This window comes from Spermophilus citellus, assembly GCF_964194105.1.
Source record: "Spermophilus citellus genome assembly, chromosome: 7".
In the NCBI taxonomy this organism is placed as follows: domain Eukaryota; kingdom Metazoa; phylum Chordata; class Mammalia; order Rodentia; family Sciuridae; genus Spermophilus; species Spermophilus citellus.
Genome location: NC_138188.1, coordinates 67,100,514 through 67,119,118, shown reverse-complemented (window position 1 = coordinate 67,119,118; position 18,605 = coordinate 67,100,514). Strand labels below are relative to the sequence as shown.

The window sequence follows — 18,605 nt, the reverse complement described above, 5'->3', positions numbered from 1 at the left end:
AAGTGTTATAATTTCTAAAGACAAGCTTGTAAGAGAGCAGTTACTTGTGTGCATAATACTTATCAAATCATCTGTGACTAATAAAACTTGAGAAAGAGGGGAAGAAAGGGGTGTTTAGCCTTTCAGTAACATGCTTGTTGTAATCTTGCCAAACCCCTCTTAGGCAATACTCTGTTTGCTCAGAGGGCCATGTGTTTAATTGTAAAAATCTGTCAGTATCATAGGATTCAAAAGACATCAATTATTCCTGTCAACAAGGAAAGACTGACGGCTCTGTGACTCTTCCATCATTAGGAAAAGATGTGCTCAAGAGAGAAAAATGTTGACTAGGGAGTGATGAGCAACTATAGGTTACAGGAAAACTGAGTTCCAGACTATAATTTCACTCCCTTCCCCTATTTTGGAATGAAACATGATATTTTTCATTTCATGTAGTGCCATGTGTGCAGTAAGACATTATGTAACTCGTTCAGTCTCGCTGTATAATAGCCATTAAATACTTTTAAAGTGGCCGAGGTTATTAGCAGTTTGGTGTATGGGGAGGGGGGCTTCGTTTCCTTCTGCTTTGGAAGGATGCAATATTGTGTAATGGAGTTGGAACGGGCCTGTATTCAAAATTATACTCGAAAGGGCTGCTATTCAAACCACATGACAACTGGCTCTCTTTTTCTTAAGACTATTCTGAGTGAACTAAAAACGGCAAAACTGCTGTTTAAACAGTCCCATGGGTGAAGTGGGAATTTTCCATGTTTTACTCCCAATTTATAATTTTATGCTAAGATTTCTGAATTATTATTACCCAGCTTTAGAGACATCAAGGCACAATTTCCTGTCTCCTGCGATCTAAGCTGGGTGACCTCAGACTGGTGAGTTCACTCTTCTCAGCCTCAGTTTTCTTACCTGCAAATTGGCGACAACACCTAAGGAGTTGCAAGACGGTTTATAGGTAACAAGAACAAAGCTCCTGCTTAAGTATGTCACCTCAGGAAAGATACTTCCCTTGTTGTTCTGATGTTTCCTTATACTTTGGGGCCAGTCGTGGCAACTAGCTGCAATAGACGAGAATTTGAGACTCTGCGCACATTCCCTAGAACGGTACTGGTGACACTTGTCCGCTCCAGGGTACTTGATAAGAAGAAGAATGCCGGCGAACATTCCCTGGGTTGCTGCGGTTGATTTATGAAACTTTGGGAGAAGAGAGAATAAGAAACCGGACCAGGAGACTGGCCGGCTGCGGAGTCCCCTGCCCCGCCACGAGCCCGGCCCGGCGCCGCCTCGCCCCACCCCTGCAAAGCCGAGCAGCGAGTTCCGGGCAGCGGCGCCCTCGGGCCTCCCTCCCTCCCTTCCTCTCTCCCTCTACGCCTCCAGCTGTGCCAGCTGCGCCAGCTGCGCCAGAGTCCAGACAGTCGGCAGCGCCCGCACAGGTGTCAGCGGCCCCGTCGCCCTGCAGGTAGGAGCCGCGCGGGGCCCGGGCTTGCAGCGCTCCCGCGGGAGCCCAGTTTCCGCCGCCCTCGCCTCTGTCCCTCCTCCCGTCAGCCCCGAGCAGCTGGCCCGCTTCTACCCCAACTTGGGCGGGATCTTAGCAGCTGCGGCGGCGGATGACTCCCTGGTGGCCCCCCGGGGGGCCTCGGGTACCCGCCCACGGACCCAATTCCTGTACAGTCAACGCTGGCAACTTTGGCGCACATTTCGCCGAAGGTGCGGGCGGTCGCTTGGAGCCAGAGCCCAGCTGGCTCCAGCCCGAGGTTAGGGACGTCCCCTGCAGGAGGCATCTCCCGCCGCCCTCGCCGCCGCCGCCGCCGCGGGGCTGGACACCAAGGCAGTGTGTCTGTGTCCCCCGGTCACGTCGCGCGCCCTCCCGTTCGCGTGCGCTGTGGGATGATAGGGATGGCGGTCGCGCTGGCACCAGCATCCCGACCAACCAGGAAGTGCTGCGTTCCAAGACTTAAGAGTCCAGCCCGCCTGAAGCATGGTCCTGGGCGCGTGGCCACACAGCTGCTCGCCGCAGGGCCCAAAATGTGATGTGATGATGCAGAGGTGGGGCGGGAGGATGGGGACCAGGACCAAGGCCTGTGTTTAGGGGCTTGTTCTTTTCGCTTCAATTCAAGATATTTGGTACCTAGGTCCCAGATCCAGGAATGAGGTTCTCCAAGCCTTCCGTAGGATTTCGTGATACCCCAGAGCTACCACCACTCCTGTTTGTGCCTTCTTATCTCAGATTATTATCTTCTTTACTTCCTTCATGAAGCACTAAATGCAAGTAAAATCTTCAGGACCACAGTCTGTGTTTGATCATCCTTGAGTCTCTCTCCCAGAATGGGGAATTCTGTTATCTTTCTCAGCCAGGCCTGCCAATTTCAGTATAGCTAACCCTTTTGGATCCTCCAAGGGTGGGGGAGAACTAGGTACCCAGAGACCTCTGAGGTATGTTAAGTGGATTAGTTAATGGTGTTGCAATGAAAACTAAAGAATGAAGGGAATCTGCTTCAGTTTGAACTGTTAACAGATACCACATTTACATATTGCCTATTTGAATAAGAATCTCTTTTCAGTATTAAATGTGTTGTGACACACATACAAGAGAATTTGTACACAGCCTTTTGGCTTGAATTTGTATGCAGGCTTTGAATGTTGTTTGGGGACCTTTTAACTAATTGCATAAACTCCCAGTCTGGTTTCTTAAGATCCAGTACAATTAACTTTCCACATAAAAATGTGAGTAGTGAAGATTTTGAGGAAATGTCTTTACCATGGTCGTCCCTGTTAGAATATTTACTTACCATGGTGTTAAGAGCTGTAAAATGCTCATTTAGGTTTTATTGATTTGCTTATAACCAGGTAGGTGGTCTCTGATTACTTAGTAATTTAAAATTATGGTTATACCATTTGGTTACCTTTAACTGTTACAGGTTTTTTTAAAAAGTTTTTTTAAACTTACTTTTATTGTGGTAATATTCAACATAGAATTTATTCTCTTAACATTATAAGTGTATGTTTAGTGCATTAAATACCTTCATGTCATTTTGCTATCATTTCTACCATCTATCCATAAAATGGTTTTCCCCACTTTGATACTGAGGATTGAATCCAGGAGGATTCTACCGCTGAGCTACCATACTCAGCCTTTTTATTCTGAGAGAGTCTTGCTAAGTTGCCCAGGCTGGCCTGAAACTTGTGATCCTCCTGCCTCAGCCTACTAAGTAGCTGAGATTATAAACATGTGCATTGCCCTCCTCACAACAGGGTTTTAATATCATTTTAAATAATATTTTAATGATAATGATTGTGTTGCAGTCTTTAGTTTTCTCACTTAGTAAGGTTTGAGTCTCTTTTCATAACCTTATGCAACCCCAAAATGTATTTTCCCCTTTTTGGGGATAGCGAGGATTGAACCCAGGGCCTTGTGCATGGTAGGCAAACACTCTACTACTGAGCTACATCTCCAGTCTTCTCATAAATTTGGGGAGATGTGCTTTTAAAGAGGAGAGGTAAAAAGCCACAGCCAGATGGTGTTTGTAAATCTTGTCTCCATCAGCAAATGTCTAATACATGACTACTTGAGGGCTAATTTGGGAGCTACTTAAATTTGTATGTAAAGATTTTTGAAGTTTAGCAGTTAAGAGATAAGAACAGGGAAGGGAGTTATCTGTATGTCTTCCTAACCCTGACCCCTCCTTGGAGCTACATTCCCCACCCTTCTTATTTTTTATTTTGAGACAGGTCTCACTAAGTTACCAGGTTGGCCTCCAACTTGTGATCCTCTTGCCTCAGCCTTCCAAGTAGCTGAGATTATAGGCGTATATCCAGCAAATGATTGTTAATAGTTCCTCCTCTGAATATCTAACAATAATGCAGTAGTTTTGTCTCCTTTAGCAGTGCGGTAGTACCTATCTAAGCTATGCTTACACTCAGGTTGTGGTATTTTTTCAGTAAATAAAAGCAATTTTGATCAAGTTGGTTTTTGGGTTTAGAGGCTTCCTGAACACCTGGACCTGCAGGAGGACCCAGCACATGAGATGTGGCTCTTTAAACTTGGAGTTAGGCTGAGTCATTGTGTTCACAAGATGTAGCTGTGTAAGGCCTGGTTTAACGTTTACAACCCTTTAAGTCTTAGCACCACAAAGTACAATGTATTTCCCTGGGTGTGGTTAAAAATTGTTGCAGGGTTAAAATGACAAACATACAACCTTAGCAGCCCATAAGTTGTGACATTTCTGATTAGAAAGGGACTCATACAAATCGCATTTTGTGCTTCAATGGGAACGCATTCCAATGCAGTGGTCTCCCTGAATTCACAGTGCAGTGTAAAATCTGGATCCCAGATGTTTTAGTGTTGGGAATGAAACAACAGTTTATGTTATGTAACTGTTTCATAGTGTCAAAAGCTTTTTATCTTTCTGTTGTGAAACGTTCTTAGTTTTTAAATTTATTGGATAAACATTACAGTGACAAAATAAAATGAATTGTTTATTTAATAAACACTAATGTGGTGCTTACTTGGTGCCAGACCCTGTGTTAAGCCTTTTACAAACATGAACACATTTACTGCTCAAAACAACCAGATAATCTGATTATTCCCATTTATAGATTTGAGGTGCAGCAAGATTATACAACTTGCACCTGGGCAGAGCTGGAATTCCATCCTGGACAGCCTCATCCCAGAGTTTTGACATTGCTATCTCTCAAAAACAAAAAAAGAAAAACCAAAACAAGACAACAACAACAAAAAACATAGCCTGCAATTCCACCTAACACCTCTGCAATTCCATCTGACATATTCTAACATATACCTTTTGTAGGTTTTTGTTCCCACTTTATCCTTGTCCTTAGGGATGAGTAATTTATATAAATACAATCATAGTGCAACCTTTTTTTTTTTTTTTTTTTTTGGTACCAGGGATTGAACCTAGGGGCATTTAATCATGGAGCCATATCCCCAGACCTTTGTGTGTGTTTTATTTTGATACAGGGTCTTGAGTTGTTTAGGGCCTCTCTAAATTGCTGAGGCTGGCTTTGAATTTGAGATCCTCCTGCCTTAGCCTCTGGAGTCACTGGGATTACAGGTGTGTGCTACTGTCCCGGCTCATAGTGTATCTTGGATGATCATCTCAACTTTATTTTTCATAAAGGAAGTGAAGGTAAGGCATGGTTGTGTCCAGAGCTGGGAGGTTATATTCGGAGGCAGTGAGGCAGCAGCCTGCAGACCCCCTGCTGGGCCAGGCCTTAGCTCTTGACTCAGAGAAGATTGTGGCAAGGTTCCTGGGAAGGTCTGGAAAGGTCAGGTCTGTATTTAGGAGGGGATAAACTGTATTTGCCCATCAGGAGGGAAGCTCCTCAATGTTTTAACAAATGCTAGGACCACATTGGAGCTAAACTGCTACACAAGAGCCCTGGCTGGGTCAGAGGTGGGCAGAGTAGAAGCCTGAGGCTGACTCTGGGCCTAGGGCAGGCAGACTTGCTGCTTAGAGCTCCAGCATCCCAGCTTCCTCCCCCAGCTGCTGCTGCTGTTGCCGGAACCCTGGACTCCCCCTCTGGATGAGGGGAATATTTTATTTTGTACTCAATCATTTTTGAGCATCTTGGATCTGAGGCTGGGAGCCCTTAAAAGCCTGTGACGCACAAAAGAAAATCAGCCAAAAGCAATATGGACATAAAAATAACTTAGTTTAGTTGGTTCTTTGGTTAAAAGAGAGAGAGACAGGGCTTAAATTTATAGACTTTATCTTAAAAACAGGAAAATAATGTTCACATTCAACAATGACTTTTTCAGCATAGGCTTTTTCAGACAATACATTTGGAAGAGGGAGAGTAAGAATAAGTGGGGGAGGGGCAAGCAAGGAGGAAGCAGCGGGAGGGCCTAAAATAGAAGACAGGGGGCTTCCCACCTTTGTCAGTGATCTGTAGAAAGCCTCCAGGATCCTTACCTCAGGGAAATGCCTTTGAGAAATGTCAAAAGTCATTAAAATGATCTGTCCTCTGGTTTATCTCTAAGTGATCTTAAATGTTTAAGCTGTTCCTAATCAATAAAGCTTGGGGGCAATAAGATACAGTTCTTCCTCCCTATTCTGGTTCTTTGTAGCTCTCTAGTGTGGTAAATATTGTCTTTTATAAGGGTGGATTTTACATATGGCATGATCTTAGAATCTCTGAGTTTGAGCTTGTTTTATTTACTCTCTGTCTTCTCTGGGAAAAGGTAAGGTTCTTGAGACACAGGCCATAGTTTTGGACATTTTTGTGTTTCCTGTACACCATAGTATACAATAAATGTGAGCAGAATGAAAAAGTGCGTTTAATAGATGAAAAGAGATGGTATGATTCATTTTCTTCAAGATTCGTAGATATTTCCAGGACAGAAGATTTTATGGTTAGTGTTTTACTTCTTTCTTTCTTTCACTTGTGCCATTTAACAGTATTCATTTTTATTGTTCGTTCTCTGCAATGTGTTCTGATGATGGTGTCCTTTGGAATAAGGAAATTGAGTAGGTACAATGGAAGTTTCTTCATTATTCCCACTTTGGAATAAAAATGTATAAGATGAAGCAGGACAAAGGCACAGGATTTAGGAATGAAGTATATTTTTGATCCTAAGATCACTGTGATGTCAATTTTTCTTTTTTTCTTTCTGGTACTGGTACTGGGGATTGGACCCAGGGTATTTTACCTCTGTGTTATACCCCTACCTGTTTATTTTATTGATGTTTTGAATTTTGAGACAGAATCTCACCAAGTTGTCCAGGTTGGCCTTGAACTTGTGATCCTCTTTTCTCAGTGGCCTGAGTAGCTGATAGTATAAGTTTGAGCCACCATGTCTGGCTTTCAAAAATATTTTTTTAGAAAAGGTGAGAGGAATACGTTGGAATTTCAAGGGGAAGAATCGACCTGTCAGAATATTGTATATGATAAATATATAAAAGCTAGGCATGTGAAGCAAAGCCCCAACCCTAATCCTGACCCTAGTCCCAGCTCCAAACCTGTCGTTGTCTTGGCTGGAAATGTGAGTGGGTGGGCCTGTGAATAGGCAAACCACATCTGTGAGGCTTGTAAGGCATCATTGGGCCCCCACCTCACTGGAAGGGGTAATAGCTGTCAGCTTCTGCCTAACAATCAGGGAGTCTAGATTCAGATCCTAAGAGCTCTAGTTCAATATGTAAGTAACTTAATTATTCTGTGTTTCAATTTCCCCACTTGTAAAATGAGGATAAAATAGCATCTGTCTCAGATTATTGTGAGGAATGAAGAAAATAGTGCCTGTAAAGAGTTTGTTTAGAATAGAGCCCAGGACATAGAAATGACACAATAAATGATAGGTTCCCCTTTCATACCCCGTCCTCACCTTTCTTGCCCCAAATCCAGCATGAGTGACATCCAAAATACCAAGCAAACTGAAATTAGTGCTAGCACAGATAGTGATGTGCGGCTCGCACAGAATTCTTTTGTGGGGGGTACTGGGGATTGAACCAAGGGGGGCAGTACCACCGAGCCCCATCTACAGCCCTTTATTTATTTATTTTAATTTGGATACAAAGTCCAAGTTGCTTAGGCTGTCCTTGAATTTGCAATTCTCCTGCTACCGCCTCCTGAGTCGCTGGGATTACATGCATGAGCCACTGCATCCGGTTTTGTGCAGGAGGGAGTGAAAATAGGATTCCTTGTTGTTAGAGAACTCTTAAGTGCAAATGGTGGGAACAAGAGGTAAAGAGAATAATTCTATAAAATGGGCCGACTGTGCTGACCCTCAAACGCTTTCTTTTCCAAGAAGTAACTTACCTGCAGCCCTGCCTGGTTTAAGTGGACTGGTATGTCACATTCCTCTACGAACTACTTGTTATCTGCAGGAGAAATGCAGGCTGGTATCAGTGTCAATAAGAGGAACACAAGTGACCCTGAAGGGAGAGACTTTTGTGACCCTTTTCATAAACTAGATTCTAAAACTCAGGGAGATAAGGATGACTCCTCCTAACCATAAAATCTGTAAGAATTTACAGTTCCAATTAGAACCAATTGGCATGGGCCAAGGTGACCTAGAGTTGTCACGGCAGTGGGAACTTAAAAGTTTGATGTCCTCTTGTTGTTAGTCAAAAGTCAAGAGGTGGATCTGGGCAAGGCTCTCTGGAAACTTCTCTGGAATCTGGAGAGCAGGAGAGGCACTCTCTGAGAAGTCCCACTCTCTCCCTTGAGAGCGTCCCCTTTCCCTTTTCTTATCCCTTCAGTAAATGCTCAGCGGTTACTGTAAGCGTCATGTCTGAAATCTTTCTGACTTGACAGCAAGAATCAGGGTTTGAAGAGGGGGTCTGTGCACTGCCTCCATTTCTTGGAAGGCCCCAGCTCTGTAAAAATGTGACCGAGATGAAGGGAGGCAGTGAGAAGACTTCTGGCAACAGAGCTGACAGGGAACTGCATGCTTTTGATGATTATAATTTGGGTGTATATGAGTTGACATTAGCCAGAACATTGGATTTTTCTTAATTCACAAGCATAGCATGGCATTTCATTGGAGAAGCTCTTTACCAATGGGTGGATATATGTGTAGAGGTGCATTTAAAAAATGTGTTTAGAATTAAGAAACAATAGGGTGTCCTTTCAAGTTAAGAGTGAACTAGCTCATGCTGAGTTGGAAAAAAATCCTTGTCATCCCATTCTTTAGCTTCACATTAAATGGGAGAAGGGTAACAGTGGCACTGTCAGCTTTATAGGGTTGTGGGTAGTACCTATACACATGCATCCTGGGTGAAAGTGTAGACTGTCAAGAACCTACACCAGTAGCCTTTTGCTTTTTACTCTTGCTTTAAAAAAAAAAATTATGATTATTGTTCCCCTTTCATATCCCCAAGAACTCCTTTCCTGATAACCTCTTCTATGAAAGAGTCAGGGTGTAAAACACCCGAACAACACCTGAAGGCCGGCTGTTCTTGATAATTCCCAGATGGGCACAGGGGGTTTCCTTTCCACTTCTCTTTCTTACAGAAGGCAGGTACCCCTTAGCTGGAAGCTTCTGGCTCCAGAGAGAAGATGTGAAGGCAAAGGCTCTGCTAGACCCTTGTTATAGGACATGAAAAGGGAAGGGAAACGCAGCCAGCTGTTGTCTTTAAGAACAAAGCTTTGGACTGAGAATGTCGCTAGGTGGTGGAACTTGCCTAGCGTGGAACTCTCCTAGCAGGTGCGAGGCCCCGGGTTCAACTCCCAGTACTAAACCAAATAAATACCAAAGTATTATTTATTCACCTTTTAAGTAAACAAAAATAAATGAAAACAGGAACAACTCTAGTGTTTTGTGGCAGAACAGAATCAACATGATAGCTTTAGAAGGAAACTTGGCGGCAATATGTTTAACATGGACAAATGTGTGGAGTAAGAAAATCTGTCCTGTGAAATAGTGCAAAGTAATGTCAAAATGTAAAATAAAAGAACATATTTCTTGCAGCACTTTATAAAGTTGTTATAAAGTGCTTCAGTACACTTTTGCAAGTGATGTGCTAGAACTGGCTCATACGAGAGCTGATTTCTTAATTTTCAGGAATTTTGTGAGCCAGTTGTTTCATCACAACATTATTAAAAATTAAATTTTCTTGGGGCTGGGTTAGAGTGCTCACCTAGCACATGCAAGGTGCTGTGTTCGATCCTCAGCACCACATGAAAATAAATAAATAAAATAAAGGTATTGTGTCCAACTACAACTAAAAAAATATATTTTTTAAAAATTAAATTTTCTTAAGTTTAGATTTTAAACTTACCTTAAATAAATTGTATTGAAAACAAAGGCAATAAATTTCCAAACCCATTATTTACTAACTATTGTAATATGTTTACGGCTACCTATGCTTTTAAAGTTGTTGTTTTTGTATAGTGAAAATACAGTAACTGTTGTCTATCTCTTTCCAAACTTGCTCTGGTGATGTCATATTGGTAGCTTGATATCATCCACAGTGGGAACACGTACATGGTAAAAATTGCTGAACGTTACAGTTAGTGCATCTCTTCCCCAAGCTGGTTGTTAAGCATTTGTCACTACTGGCTTTGGCCATGTAGGACACTGGAGTGCTCCTACTCCCTCCTTCTCTCCCCCCCACCCTTTTAAAAAAATTTTTATTGTGGAACTTTTTTTTTCTTTTTCTTTTTATTTGTTCTTTTTTTGATATACATGATGGTAGAATGTATTTTGATATATTATACATACAAGGAGTATAACTTTTTCTAATTAAGGTCCCATTCTTGTGGTCGTACATGATGTGGAGTTACGCTCCTCGTGCATTCATATGTGAACAAAGGGAAGTTACGTCCGATTCATTCTACTGTCTCCTTCTCTCCCTTTCTTTGACCTGTCTTGTGGTTCTGAATTTGGGGATGTGATTGGGGGGAAGGAATACACTTAGTTATGCAACCTTCTCCTCTCTGTTTTCCTATTAGCCGGTATGGTTAGTTAATACGAAGTATTTCAGATCTCAGCTGCATTCATTTTAGGCCTTGATTCTTTTTTTTTTCCTGGAGATAAGAGACTTCTGACAGCCCCTCCCTCAAAAACAGCTTGCCCTCCCTCCTTCCCCGTCACAGTACTTCTCAGTTCCGGCTAAACAAAATCTGCTGAGGATTTAACTAGGACACAGATTTCCAGCTCCCATCACTGTTCCTCCTGATTGAGGCTCTTGAGGAATGGGACACCCTATAGCGATTTGTAAGTACCCTTGGGATTTTGATGATCACCGTTTTGCTTTCCCCCTGGCTCCTGTGGGCTCTTCCTGCCCAGCCCTCGCACTTGTGTACCTTGCTCAGCATTGGGTCATTTGGGGTGCTGGGCCCTGCCCTGTTGCATAGTAGCCATGAGTTTTTATGTTTGAACTCAAATTCTAATCTAGTGACATTTGGTAATCAGAAGCTGTTCTTTGCCCCATTAGCCTGACACTTACACAGGGCCCGCTTCCCTGGGCTCCAGTTCTTTTGGAACCTATGTTCCTATTTACACAGCCAGCTCAGAGTGCTGGGTTTTGTGTCTGCTTCAGCCTCTGGGTCACCTCGATAGAACTTGGTCGTGGCCTTTCTGAACACACCAACACGTGCTTCCAAGCTTCAGGCTTTTCAGTGTGCTGTTCTCTGTGCCTGGAGCACCCTTCTCCCGAGTGTTTACCCTATTTGCTTTTCATTATTTTAATCGATCATAAAAGAGTCAAATGTGACTTCCTGGAAAGGTCTTCCCTGAGCATTGAAAACTTCCTCCCCTCTCAGTCCACTTTGCTGTGCCCATTGCCTCATCCTGTGCTAGTCTAGCCTTTTACCTTGGATTATTTCCATGCCAGCATTTGCCACCATTGGAAATTCTTCCTGTCGTATTTCTTGTTTGCTGTGTTTTCTACACAAGAATGTGAGCTCATGAGCACAGGGGTGTGTCTGATACATCGCAGGTGCTCAGTAACTAACTGCCCTTTAAATGAATGCTTCTCCAAATTGTTATATGCATTTGATGCTGGTGTGTGAACCCTGGGCCCCTAAGCCATTCATCTGTTTTTCTAATGGCTCTTCTCTGGCTCCACAGATATTGCATGCCAGTGATTCGTCGCCGAGTTACCACCCCCATTTGGAACAAGTACTGCTATCAACCGATGAGAAATAAAATCTGTAGCTTTCCAGGTGACGATCACCTTTCATTTTCAGCGAGCTTACAAACCACTTGTTTTAGCTGCGCCTCATTGTCTTGTGGGTGAGTAATCTGTGGTAGAATGGGCCAACTAAACATGGAAGTAATGTAAGATAAATGTGATCAATTTTAGGAAACTTACTAACTTCCTTTTTTTGAATTCTACCAAGAGTAGTTTTGGGTGGGGTGGTGGGGGCCGGAGGGCATCCATCCCTCTGTGAGATACCGAAAGGCCAAAACTGTTTTGGAGATGTTTGCCCTGTCTGATGGTGCCAGGACACGGAGGATAGGCTTGATTGATGATGAAGCGATTTCTGCAGATCTGTTGTCAGGAAGGTCAATAGGTTGGTGGTGGAAGCCTTCACCCTATATTTGCAATAGTTCCCGCTCCTGCTGGTGTTGGAGAATCTATCAAGCACAGAGTCTTCTGATGCCAGCAGAGTGCTCAGCATGTGATAGAGAGTCTAAGAGGTGGTTCCAGCTGCACAGAGCTTATGATGTAATGCAGTCATCTGAAACAGGACTGAATTGTGCAGCAGGATCCTGCCAGGCCAACAGCAAGGACTGGCATTTTGTAATAATGGTTGGTTCAGTTTTCCTTGATACTGATTTTCAAATTGCTCTGTCAGGGGCTGTGCTATAGTCTCAATATTTATGTCCCCCTAAAATTTCTATGTTGAAATCCTCATCCCCAATATGATGGTGTCAGAGGTGGGACCTTTGAGAGGTGATTAAGTCATGGTGTCTGTGTCTCATGAATGGGTTTTGAGCCCTCATAAAAGAGGCCAGAGACTCCTTACTCTTTTCACCATACAAGACTACAGTGACAAGACCGCCAACTACAGAGTAGTCCCTCTCCAGACACTGAATCTGCCAATACCTTGATCTGGACCTCTCAGGCTCCAGACAGTAAGAAATAAAATCTGTTGCTAATAAGCCACTCAGTCTAAGGTATTTTATTATAGCAGCCTAAACTGACTTAGATAGGCAGACTGGGATTAGAGAAGGGACTGTGGCCAGGGATTTTGAGAGCAAATTCTGGATCTTGTCTTAGCTCTACATTTAAGTAGAGCATCTCATTTAAAAAACATAATTAATATATATATTTTAAATTATGTTTGTGCTTGGTGTGGTGGCAGACACCTGTAATCCCAGCAGCTCAGGAGGCTGAGGTAGGAGGATTGCAAGTTCAAAGCCAGCCTCAGCAACTTAGTGAGGCTGTAAGCAACCTAGTGAGACTCTGCCTCAAAACAAAAGGTAAAAATGGGTCAGGGATATGACTCAGTGGTTAAGTGCCCTTAGGTTCAATCCCTGGCACCAAATAAATAAATTAATTAAATTAAAGAATAAAATTTTCTGTTTGTTTTAAAGTTACAGAAAAGTTTCAAAGCTAATAAAGTTCCCAGTGAGCACATGGTTCCCTCTATTACTAACATCTTATTTTGGTGCATGGTACACTTGTTACAGTTCATGAGCCAATATTGATTCATTATTTACTAAAATCCATACTTTACTCAGAATTCCTTAGTCTTTCCCAAACATCCTTTTTCTATTCCTGTATTCTTCCCAGGATACAGGAATTGCATTTAGTAGTCAGGTTCTTTCGGGTTTCTATTGGTTGTAGTGGTTTCTCTAACTTCCCTTGCTTTTGATGACCTTGATAGTTTGAAGGGTACCAGATAGGTACTTTGTAGAATGTCCCTCAGTTGGAATTTTATGATGTTTTTTCATTATTAGACTGGGATTATGGGTTTGGGGAGGAAAACCACAGAGGTAAAATACCATTTTCATCACATCATCAGGAGTACATACGATGATCAGCATGCATTGTCTCTTGTGATGCTGACCTTGATCGCTGAGGTAGAGTATTACAAACTCTGTCTTGTGAAGTTACTTTTCCCTGTTATAAACACTGCACTCTTTTAAAATGGTGAGTTATTCTCTATCTTCTAGCTAGAGTAGCACCTCCAGAAATTATTTGGAATTCTTCTGCATCGAAGATTTTTCTCTTCATCCTTATTTGTTTATATCAGGATGGACTCATGGATACTTATCGTGTTCTTCGGGCTATAATCCAGTACTATCTTTTTATCTTTGGCTTTTCATTTGAATAAAAATTCTGCTGTTTACAAATGTTAGAAAAGACTTGTTCTGTGTTTTTATATTTCCTTCTTTTTTACTTTAAGTATGCTATTTATTTGTTCATTGGAGGCAATAAAAGATCATGACCACTTAGACTATTTATACTTTATCTTTTTAATTATTTTTTTGCAGTGGTCATTAAACATATGAGTATTTAAGTTGCTTACTGGAGTAGTAGAGACCAGAAGGCATGACTTCCCCCTGTTGCATATGTGTTTTTATTCACTACTTGAAATTATTGCTGAGCTCACCAATAGAGAGATTTATAGTCATGTGGCTTATTGAATCTCCAAGGAAGTTTGATAACATTCAGGGGTTAAGAATCCTTTGGGACATTTTTTTTTTTCTTGTTCAGATTTTCCTCAAATAAGATAGGATCTTTGGGGATGGGCGTGTACCTCTGAGGCAGAGCCCTTGCGTAGCCTGTGGGAGGCCTTGGGTTTAATCTCCAGGACTAAAATTTAAAAAAAAAAAAAAAAAAAAAAGGAAACTTTGAAAATGCTGTTTAATGTACTCTGCTTATTTTTACTGTTAGAAAAATAAGCTTGGGGCTGCAATTGTGGCTCAGTGGTAGAGCACTCGCCTAGCACGGACGGGACCCGGGTTCGATCCCCAGCACCACATAAAAATAAAGACATTGTGTTGTGTCCATCTACACCTAAAAAATAAATATTAAAAAAAAAGAATGGTAGACTTGTTATAGGAGCACCGAAGTTGGCCTTCCATGCTTTCTGTTTCTTAAGTAAATATCTTTTGTGAAAAATTTTTTTTTCTCTACTAAAGAACACAATTCAATGATCTGTATGTAAACTTTTATTTCACCTCTTTTTAAAGCATTTAAAAATATAACACATAGGTCCTGATGTGTTTATTGACCTGGCTTAACATAGAGGGCAAACATCCTACAACTGTTTTATTCCCTTATAAATTTTCTTTTATGTTTCATTAATTTTGTTCTAAGATCTAGTGTTCTTGGGCATTCTTGTTTATGTGCCAGAAACACTTTGGAGAATGGTTTTAGTTGCAGGCACAGCCATATTTTTATGAGTTGTAGGATGACAGTTATATTCAAAGACCAGATGACTTGGCCGAATGGGCCAGAAATATGCCTCTAAATCCAATGTTGATTTGTCACCTAGTGTGTGGTGGGTTACCCAGGAAGCCCTCTTGCTCTGATGCCCCACTGAGGACTCAGTCTTCCTATAAAAATGCAAGGCCCATCCCAGCATGGCTGACCCCATAAATGGTCACTTGGGCCTGTGTATGCATCTGTTCTTAGTAGGATCAGGTAATATGCCCAGAGCTGGGTCTTGGGTCCTGCTGGAACAGGCTTGAAGAGTTTTCTGTTGCAGTCAAATAAACAATACCGAGCACTCAGTGTAGCTCAGCAGTAGAGACAGGGCTTGGTCATGAAGTTCAATCCCCAAAACCAAAACAACAACAAAACGGTGTTAATTTGGAACATGCTGAGATGTCATTACTGTATTGCATGGCAATTGAGCATAAATTAAGCATAAAGGACAAGCACTTTACACCTTTGACTGTAATTAGCATTAATTTAAAACACACCAGAGTGAAAATTGAATTCTCCCTTTGTTCATCTTTCTCAAGTCAAACTTGTACTCAGACTGACACTTCCTTTTGATTGCATCCAGAATTTATTTCTCTATTTATTTGTTTATTCACCAAGTCATTGCATCCAGAATTTATTTCTCTATTTATTTGTTTATTCACCAAGCTCTTAATACGATGACTTCTATACAGCAAAGGTTTCCTTATCGTCTCATTTCCTCAGGGAATCTGAAAATTATCCACAATTCAAAATGACCATATGTTTATCCAGTAGAAATGACTAGAGATGATGTATATATTTTCACTTCTTTGTCATTTACAAACTAAGCTGAATCCAGACAAGGAGAGAGGTTTTGTTTCAAATAAAACCTGGTTATTATTTGGCCTTGTGGTCCCTCTGGCCACAATGCTCAGAGCTGATATGGAGCAAGATAGATATCACAGTCCCAGCAGGAAAGTCTCTCTCCTGCTGGGGTCTTTAGGCCCTGAATTGACCCCTGGACTCCTCAGCCACTCTGGATCCTGTTCACTTGACAGGAACAGCCTGGAAGAGCTTGTTGCCCAAAACAGAGGCTTGGTTTTCTTCAGATAGTAGACCCACCATTACTTAATGCTACAAAATTGAGTTCAGAGTCGCTCTTTTTTTTTTTTTTTTTTTTTTTTTTTTTTTTTAAGAGAGAGAGAGTGAGAAAGAGTGAGAGAGAGAAAATTTTAATATTTATTTTTTAGTATTTGGCGGACACAACACCTTTGTCTGTATGTGGTGCTGAGGATCGAACCCGGGCGGCATGCATGCCAGCTGAGCGCGCTACCGCTTGAGCCACATCCCCAGCCCGCGAAGTTGCTCTTAATAGAGGATGTTTAAGTGACTCTCATTTGCTGGGCACTTCCTTGTCATTTAGCTCTGTATTGTATCCCACAGCATTTGAATCTGCCTACTTTGATTTTGTCCAGTTCACTTTCTCACCTTTGCTGATAATAGGACAGTCTTACTTAAGTATTTGTGAATGTTCCCTGGATTCAGTAGCTTGAATTCAAAAACCAGGGACTTTTCCTTCCCTTCAAAGTTTCTTTAGGTTTCACCTTTTAAGGGTCATTGGTAATTATATGTATCTGTCGTTTTACAAATAAGTCATGGAAAAATGGAAAATGGGTTTGAAAATTATTCTCACATGACAGCCATCATGAAACTTATAAAGGAAAACGGCAATTAGGGAGTACTAAGCCTTTAAAAAATTCTAAGAATTAAAAGAAAAAGAATAAACCCTAAAGGAATTTAGCCAATGTCAGTTTTACATTGGCAGCCCCAGATAAATGAGAAACTAAAAAAACCTTATTTATATTAGCACCTGCCATCTTTTCCTCATTAGTGTGATATTTGCATATATTTTAGCCAAAAGCTGATTAGTATAAAATATGCACTCAAAAAAGATATCTATAATATTATATTTTTTAAAAAAGATGACCTTGTGTGTTTGCCTCTGAAACCATTCTGGGAACATAATTTATTTCTTTGTTATAGTGAACGCTGTGAGAAGTTTGGTGGCTGATTATCTCTAGTTTCCAACAGGAAGGGCCTAAGTGTGCTTTCCTGAACAACTCAATTAATTCATCCTTTTGAAGTCACTGATTGGAAATGATCGAATCTGCTAATTATATAGTCTATCATTATCTCATAATTTGGATACATTTTTTTTTTTTTACTCCACTACAGTATTTAGGCATATATTCAGATGGTTCAAATTCACTATTAGAAACTGTGGACATGCTAGAAAAAACCCTAGGTTGGTCATCAGGATAGCCAGAGTTCCAGGATTTTGGATCTGAGACCAACTTTGTGTGACCTCAGGCAGTTTGTGTCTGGCACTCTTGTCTATTTCAGGCCCTGCCTCCAAAGCTGGAGATGAGTTAAGCTTGGTCCTGGACACCACCCTCTGGGGATTTATGGTCTGGTGAAGTGATTTTCACACTCCACTGTGCACCCAAATCCCCTGGAGGGCTCATCAGAACACAGACTGCTGGGCTTCACCCTGGAGTGCCTGATTCAGTAGGTCTGGGATGGGCAGAGAATGTGCATTTCTAACAAGTTCCCAGATGATGCTGATGTAGCTGGTTTGGGGACTACAGTTTGAGAACCATTGACCCTAATGGCTTAGCTGACACATCAGTAACCACAATTCAAAGACTAAAAGCTGTGAAATAAGTACAAGTAACACGCAGTGGGAAGCAGGGTGTGCAGGAGAGATGTTGAAACAACTGAGAAGACTTCACGGAAGAGGCAAAACTTAAGCAGTGTCTCAAAGAGTGGATTAAGCCTTGACAGGTAGGGCATCTGGGGAATGACAGTCTCCTGCTGGCAAAGAGAGTGCAGAGTGAATATGGGAGAAGGTATTAGCACAAGTGGAGTGGGGGGCCGAGGGAGGGGAAGGAGCAACAAGAAACAGAAGGAAGTGAGAATAAGAGAACTTGGAGTTGGGACTTGGGCAGCAAAAGAACAGCCTGATCAGAGCTAGGCTTATGAAAGGCAGCTCTGGAGTTGTGATGGATGGCTTGGGAAGAGAAAGAGGGATTTCAGCAGATCCAGTTAGGAATTTTTGGGGTAGCCCAATTCAGATATAGGAAGTGGCTGAAGAAGAGCATGAGGGTGGAGTGGATGCAGCCCTGTGATGTGTCTGCAGCAGAAGCCACAGATTTGGTAGCTGATTTGTTCCTGGGGAGGAGGGTGAGGGAGGGGATAAGGTAGAATGAGGACTCAAAGTCGGAGTTGCTAGGGAAGATTGATGGCCATGACTGGATCCCTCAGAGGAAACTGTTGGTTAGGAAAGTGAACCTCCTGGGACTTTGGCTTCTTTAAGAGGAAACTGGATTAGGTACACTTAAGGGTTTCTTTCTGTATGATTATAATCAATAATGCAAATGTTGTTGGTTGTCTGAAATATTATAGAATATAGTTGAGCAAAGAACTGGCAGCTTATATATACCAGACACTTGTTTATTTGATTGGTTGTTTTCATGTTAATCATTAGCACTGAAATATTGACATCTGCAAACAGCTTTCTTTTCGTTCTTATCTTCATTTGCTTATAGTTTTCTTAGCATGTTGAGTTGGTCAGACTCCCATGTTATATATCATGAATGTCAATATTTCGGGGATAAAGTATTTTATGTAAGTATATATAAGTATAGCAGATATTTTAAGGATCTCTTTCGCTGTTTCTCACATTATAATAAACATATTGATACATTTGTACCCAACCCTCTCTTG

The 18,605-nt window shown here is 41.7% G+C and overlaps 1 protein-coding gene across 6 annotated transcripts in view; it reads left to right on the top strand.

Moving 5' to 3' along the window:
• The first annotated feature begins 835 nt into the window (after positions 1–835).
• PLD1 (phospholipase D1) overlaps positions 836–18,605 on the top strand; it is a 219,333-nt gene continuing 201,563 nt past the window's right edge. Inside the window, exons 1-3 of one of the 6 annotated variants that reach the window (XM_081300816.1) lie at positions 838–1,450; positions 10,549–10,669; positions 11,525–11,619. The gene's annotated coding sequence lies outside the window, so the exon portion shown is untranslated. Of the gene's footprint in view, positions 1,451–10,548; positions 10,670–11,524; positions 11,690–18,605 lie in introns of all 6 variants that reach the window. The other 5 variants (XM_081300812.1, XM_081300817.1, XM_081300814.1 and 2 more) reach the window with 5 other exon arrangements.